Here is a 7,192-nt window from a genome sequence, read left to right as displayed (position 1 = left end):
TGTGATGTCTCAGATGTGGGCTCCTGGCAGGCAGCGGCCTCCCCAGCCAGAGGTCAGGCCGACAGATGGATGTTTCCGTGCCCTGCAGGAGGGAGTTGCTAACCGTCACCCCCATTGCTTCCTCTTGGTAGTGGTCTCAATCCTCTTCCCCTGGCAGGGGAAGGGAGAGAGCATGGCTTGGCCTCCCCGGCCACTGGAGTGGGCTCCTTTTTATCTGAAGCCAGGGCTTCATACCGGTTCTTCAGCTGGGCAGCTGCAGGCATAGAAGAGGAGCATTGCCTGTTGCCAGAGGTGACAAGCTGCCAGCTTCCACCTTCTAGAGTACCTGCGTCTTCCAGGACCATCTCTGGCTGGCCCATGTTCCCTAATGCTGGAGGTCTTTGTGAACCCATCTGCCTCCTCCTGCAGCGCCTTTACCTGATTACCGAGAGAATTCCCCAGGAGGTACCTCTTACGCCATAAGCCATCTGCGCCCCCACCCCGGCTGCCCCCGGCAAGGACCTGCCGGCTGCAGTTCCTGCAAAGCCAGACCAGACCTCAGTGGAAGCCTCCGTGGTCGGTGACCAAGCCTGGACACAGCTGCACAGGTGCAGGCAGAGGAAGAGCTGGTAGTGGCAGAGGCTTTGGCATTGCAGTGTTTTCCAGCCACCCTGTTGCTTCTCTTGCTAGGTCCATCTTTCTCTGCTGCTGCCTCATTGACAGAAAACCAGAAAGATCCCAAGTGAACGTGCGCTATCACAAGATGTAAAAACTTTAATCTGGAAAGGAGAAATTCAGCAGCATTTAATTGAGGTTTACAGAACTGTAAAGGGTTCAGTTAATGCTGTTCACACCACTTTTATAATGATGCACAGGTAAGGGGTAGCTCAATGTAAAACAAAAAGAAAAATAAAAAAAAATTAGAGCCAGTAATAAAGTAATTGGTCTTCCTATTGTGGGTAGTTAGCTGTGGAGTTCAGTCACAACAGACTGCATCTGAAACTGTCTGGATTTTCAAAGAGCTGATGATGTCTTTTAGGCAAGCCAGAATAACAGTGATTAAATCGCATGCTTTGTTTTGTGAGCTGCTCTTACATTCCTTGTATAGAAGTCTCCCTTCCCAGTCTCATGTTGCATGACTGGCTTGGTGTTTAGACAGGCAGGGTTTGGCCTTCGGGGCTAGATGTGGGCCCTTGCCAGAAGTAAACTACCAGGTTAGACAGACTGGGTTTGCGATGACCAGGGATCCTGGTTTTCTCTGTTAAAAATCCCAAATTCTCTGATTTAGAAAACAAACAAACAAAAAACCAAAAAATTCACTGATTAAAAAAACCCCAATTACATGTTTTTCTGTGATTCAAATGAAACGCCACTTTGGCATCCTTTCGTCTATGGGAGATGGTGGATATTGCAGACTGTGACGTAGATGGTTTGCAGTGTTTCATGTGACTGAATAGTCCAGTCCGAGATTTGCATGCTCTGTGGCAGTGATTACAAATGTACATGTCATGGTTGTAGGCAGACAAGGTTCCCTGGGTGAATTTGATATCTTTTATTAGACCAAAGATATCAAATTCACCCAAGGAACCTTGTCTGCCTATGTCCTTAGACCAACACGGCTACAACCTACACCCCTGCAACATGTCATGGTTGGGCGGTTTGGGAGCTGCTTGCCTCCTACGGGCTCTTTTCAAGCTGTTGGAGCCAATTTCTGTTGTGGACTTTGATGCCCTGGTGGAGACGACACCACTTGTTACGATCGCTTGCCAAGGTTTCCCATTGGTCAGGATCGATCCCAGATGCCTTCATATCTCGCTTGCACGTGTCTTTGTAGCGAAGCTTGGGGTATCCTGTTGTTGCCTCCGGTAATTCCCCGTGTAGCATGTCCTTGGGTATGCGTCCATCTTCCGATCTTCTTCGATGGCCTAGCTAGTTCAGTTGTCTGTGTTTGAGTAAAGCTGTCATGCTTGGTAAATTTGCTGTTTGAAGAACCTCTGCATTGGTAACTTTATCTTGCCATTTGATGTTGAGTATGCAGTGTAAGCAGCGCAGGTTGAAGCTGTTTTACTTTTTCTCTTGAAGTGCTTGAGCTGTCCATGTTCCCCCCCACATACACGAGTGCTGAATATGCAAGCCTTGTACACTAGCATTTTGGTCTTGATGATAAGCTTTGGGTTGTTGCAGGTTCTTTTAGTTGGTCTGCTGAAGGTGGTGCCAGCCTTTCCGATGCGAACATGAAGTTCTTCATCCAGTGAAAGGTTGGTGGTCACTATGAAGCCTAGGTAGCCGAACTCTTGGACTACTGCTAGCTGGTTCTCATCAATGATGATTGATGGATCTTCCCTGTCCTAGTACAGTGGTTTTCTTTATGCTGATGGTGAGAGCAAATGCCTGACAAGCTCTTGAGAGGCAGTTCATGAGTTGTTGAAGTAGGTCTTTGTCGTGGACTGTAAGGGCAGCATCATCAGTAAATAGAAACTCCCTGATAAGCACCTTTCTAACTTTAGTCTGCCTTAATTTGTGACAGGTTGAAGAGTTGCCTGTCCAATCTTGTGTGGAGGTACACTCCACCTTCCATGTCTTTAAATGTGCAATGTAGGAGTACTGAGAAGAAGATTCCCCAAATCCCAAACCTATAAACATCTATAAATTTTGGCATTTGATTTTGGGTTTTTTATCATAGAGAATCAGGGCTTCCCCTGCCCCCTTTGCTCACCAAGACACAGGTCCAGCTGCAGCTGTGTGGTCCGTCCCCCCTGCCCCATGCCATTGCCCTCACTCCTGACTTGCAGCCCCCCACCTCTCCCATCCCTGTCAGTGCCCCTCAGTCCCAACCTGCCCCCCAGTATGTGGGGAAGGGGGGACTGTGTGTGGGGCAGGGGGTGTGAAGGCATGGGTGATGTCAGGAGGGCATGGGGGGTCACAAGCCCCTTCAGAGATCTCTCTGCCCACAGCAGGGCACCAGGCTGCAGTCTGGCGGGACTGGCACTGGGCAGGAGCCACCTCCGTGGCCCAGCAGTTTGGACTCAGCCTGGGAGGGCAGAGTGGGCCGGGGAGGTGCTCTGCACCAAATGGGCCTTAGTATGGTATAACTTGCAATGCTTTGCACCCTGTTTTACTCTGTACTAACTTCCTGAGTTAGATTCACAGCCCTGAAGTTTCCTGGCTCTTTTCTAGAGCTTCTTTTAAATATCAGAGTCACATTGGCAATCCCCCAATCCTTTGATAGCAAGGCTGTTTTTTGTGATAGGAGGCATGCTACAGTTAGGAGTTTGGTAGTTTCTGATCTGAGCCCCTTCAGTGGCATTCACCCTAAGGTCCTGAGTCCTGGTGATTTGTTACTGTTTAGTTTATCCATATTCTCACAACCTTATCTACTAAAACCTCAGTTTGGGTTAGCTTTACTGATTTGTCCCTGGAAAGGTTTCTTACTATAGTCAAAGTCCCTTCCTGCGACTGGTTTTAAGCTGCCTCTCTCCATGGCTGACCTTCCACTACAGCTCCAGAGGACCAGGACAGTCCTAGAAGAACAGGGCCAGAAGGAACCTCAGGAGGTCACCCAGTCCAGCCTGCTGCTTTTGGCAGGAACATCCCTGTCTAATCCATCCAGCCAAGCGTTATTCTGACCTGCACTTAAACTTCCACTGAAGAAGACTGCACAGCCTCTCTAGGTAATCTGCTCAAGTGCTTAACCACCTTCAGTGTTAGACTGCCCTTCAGTTTAAATCTCCCTGGGTGCTGTCTAATGCATCTGTCTGCTAGCACAGGCAGAGATGACCGTAGCAGGTTGTGGGGCCTGGGAGAAATCAGCCTGTGTGGGGCCTGGACATGGCAGGGGAGGAGGGAGGGTGGCAAGCGGCCAGACATAAAGCCGGCCTGGCTTCGCGGGGCCCCCCAAAGCACAGGGCCTGGGGCAGTTGCTCCAGTTCACGCCCCGCTAGGGACAGCCCTGAGCACAGGAGACAGGTCAAGCTCCTGTGAAAATCTTGGCTCCCTGTGGGAGCTTCTCACAAGGGTTTGTTGATCATGAGTGCAAAACTCAGCCCTTTGACTTAGTTCTCCTTTGATTGCTCCTCCCGCCCCAAGAAGGGACATTTCTTCTGCTGGCTGACAAGAAAAAGAAACAGTCTTTTCAGTTAGTTGCTAGATGCAGCTTCTGTAGTGGAAGCTGTCAGTATGTGGAATTGTGTTTGAATGGAGGCGTTGAAGTGTTCTGCGTCAGGTTGTGTCAAGAATCGCTGAGGTAGCCTGCAGAGAGGAGAGCTATTAAACACAAAAGCTGAACATTGACAGCTGTGTCATGTCTGGCTGGAGACTGAAGGGAAGAGGAGAGTGGAATACGACTTGGGCTAAGGCAGGGTCAAACTCATCTGGCCCACAGAGCGTGGGGCTGGTCCCCAGCCCGGATTGAACCCCCAGGCCAGCTCCACACATCAGAGCCAGTGTGCAGGGCTGGGCAACTTCATGTAATGTGTGTCCTGAACCAACCCTGCCTGCTGCACACGGTATGCACCAGCACCGTTCCTGGGCTTGTACATAGAGCTGGCATTGGGCGCATGCTGTGTGAGGTGGCCGTGGCCGTGCCCAGGGGCAGATCTATATGCTGAGAAGTGGAGTGCAGGTGTTGTGGCACAGGCGGTGAGGCACATCATCACACAAAACACAACGCACATTATTCTTCAGTTCCAGTTCTCCAGTTGTTATGTTCACTGATTTGCTAGATTATGTATTAAGTTTAAAAAACTACAACAAACAAGGCACAAATGGTCAAAAGATATCATGCAATTAGTCCCGTGAGTAGCCATTATAGTCAAACGTACATCTCTAATTCAGATTCATAAAACAAAACCTAGCCTTCTTGAGTGTTGTGATACTGCCTCCAGTACTTCAGTGCATTCAGCCCTGTGTGCCACACGCAGCATGCGCTGGACTGTCTCTGCACGCTGTCTCCGGTGCATAGGGACGGTCTCCGAGACCTGATCTGGCCCTGGAACAAGTGCACAGGGCTGGGCTGACATGGTGCCACGTGCAGCGACTGCCAGACTGGCTCCACAAACAGCACTTTTGGTCAGTCCGAGGGCGCCATCAATCCCAGGGCGCCACAGCCAAATTTGGCCCATGGCTGTATCTTTGAAAATAAATTAGATTAATTAATAAATGAAGTTAAAGAAAGGAGAGTTATGACTTGGTCACGGTGTGTCTAAATCAAAACAAGGATCTAGTTATTAGGCAACATTTTATCTGCTCTCTGGTTTTCCAGCCCGATCCCATTTGTCTTGTACTTGCCCTGCCTAAGTCTTTGGTTGCAAACTCTTTTGGGAGCACTTTTATTCTGTGTGCACAGTGCCAATGCAGTTAGTGCAGGGGTGGGCAACGTATGGCCTGTGGGCCAGATCTGGCCCTCCAAATGACTTTATCCAGCCTATGACTGCTCCTCTGAAGGAGAATTGTATCTGGCCCATGGCTGCCCTGGCTTTCCGTGCTTCTCACTCTTTTCCCTTCCCCCTGCCAACCGGCTACAGCAGCACCAGCCATTCCCCTTCCCATTGGCCTGCCCTTCCCTGCCCTCCAGCCCCCAGTGCACACTCCCAGGCAGGGGACACTGAGCCCCTGGCCAGGCTCCTGCCCATCGAGGCTGCCTGCTTGCTGCTCCAAGCCTGAGGCTGTTCACAGACCAGAGAGCCCGGCCCCAGCAAACGTCACTCTCCACTGGCAGGGGTGAGGGCGCGGGGGGAAGAGGCTCAGGAGCTGCGGGTTATCCAGACTCTGCCGGGTCAGGACCTGGTAGGGGTGTAGGCGTTGCTAACATGATGCCACGCTGTGTTCCCTCACAGCTTTGGGCTGCACCATGTGGGCCCAGCTGGAGTGGCTGGTGCAGCTCCTGCCCAACCCCAAGCCCTCAGCAAGTGGCCAGGTCAGATGGGAACCATGTCAGATGCACCCACATGCCCCGAAGTGGCACCTGGGCCCAAAGTGGTACAGCATGGCACTGGCCTGGCCATGTGCCAGAGACTTTGGGCAGGGGAGGGGATGCAGGGAGAAGGACTGGAGCTGTGGGTTATCCGGGCCTGGCTGGGCCGGTGGCACACTCTGTTTACCCCTTCTCTCTGCACCCGATCCCCCGCCCTAAGTCCCCGGTACATGACCAGGTCAGGCAGGAACTGTGCCAGCTGTGCCCACGTGGCCCAAAGTAGCATGTGGGAATACAGGACAACATTGGCCCAGCTGTGTGCCACAGACTCGGGGTGGGGGGAGGTACAGGGAGCAGGAGGGGACAAAGGTTAGCTTCCCCTAACCTTTGTTCTCTCTGCCCTTGGATCGGTGGCAGGTAATTATTTGGGCTGCAGGGCCACTTAGGGAGTTTGGGTGAGCTGTTGCCAGGGGGACCTGGCCCATGACAGTTTACCCAAACTCCCTAGGTGGCCCTGCAGCCCAAATAATTGCCCGCCCCTGAGTTAGTGCATGGGGACTCAGTAGGTTTCTTTAGCCCTGATGCTGGGAAAATGAATGGCTGCAGTTTTTATCTAAGGATAGATGTCCCTGTGCTTGGTTTCTATTTTCCCCCACCAGTTTGGAGATACTGTCCCATTTAGAAGTGGAGAGTGAGTCTGCCAGCCTCAGACATGCAAATGTGAATTGGAGCCTCCAAGTTACAAGAGTACATCTCTTTTTGGAGTCTCTGTATTTGCTCCGGTGTTTCAAAGAATGAATTTCAAGGATTCGGAATTGTTTCCAGCCACAGGAGTGAGGAAGCTAGCGTTTTGACCGAGTCCCCTAAGGCCTTGCTTTTTGGAAGGACAAACAAGCCTTTGATTTGGTCTAGAATCACACTGTGAGACTTGGGGTGAGGCAAAATGGGAGTGAACCGGGGCCATCTGGGTGTGATGCAAGTCAGGCTGAGGCAGCAGCTTGACTTGGATGTCTCTGAAGAGAAGACATGACAAATGCTTTTAACTACAGAATCAAAGCGTGCTTTCCCCTTTACTGTGCCAAGTGGAGTACAAACAGAAGGGCAGAGGGGAGTAAATAGGACAAACTGCCTCCCCTCTTGTGGAACAGGATAGGGGCTGGATCTGGATGCAATCAAAAAGGAGAGAGCTGGGCTAAGGGTGGATTCAAAGACCACACTACCCTTGAAAGCACGGAGGGAGCTGCACGCAACTGCCACCATCAGTGGCTCAGCGGGTCTGAAAATGAAGAGCATGAAGGTCAA

The sequence above is a fragment of the Alligator mississippiensis genome, chromosome 1 (assembly GCF_030867095.1).
Source record: "Alligator mississippiensis isolate rAllMis1 chromosome 1, rAllMis1, whole genome shotgun sequence".
Classification (NCBI taxonomy): domain Eukaryota; kingdom Metazoa; phylum Chordata; order Crocodylia; family Alligatoridae; genus Alligator; species Alligator mississippiensis.
Note: the sequence above shows the minus strand (reverse complement) of the source record.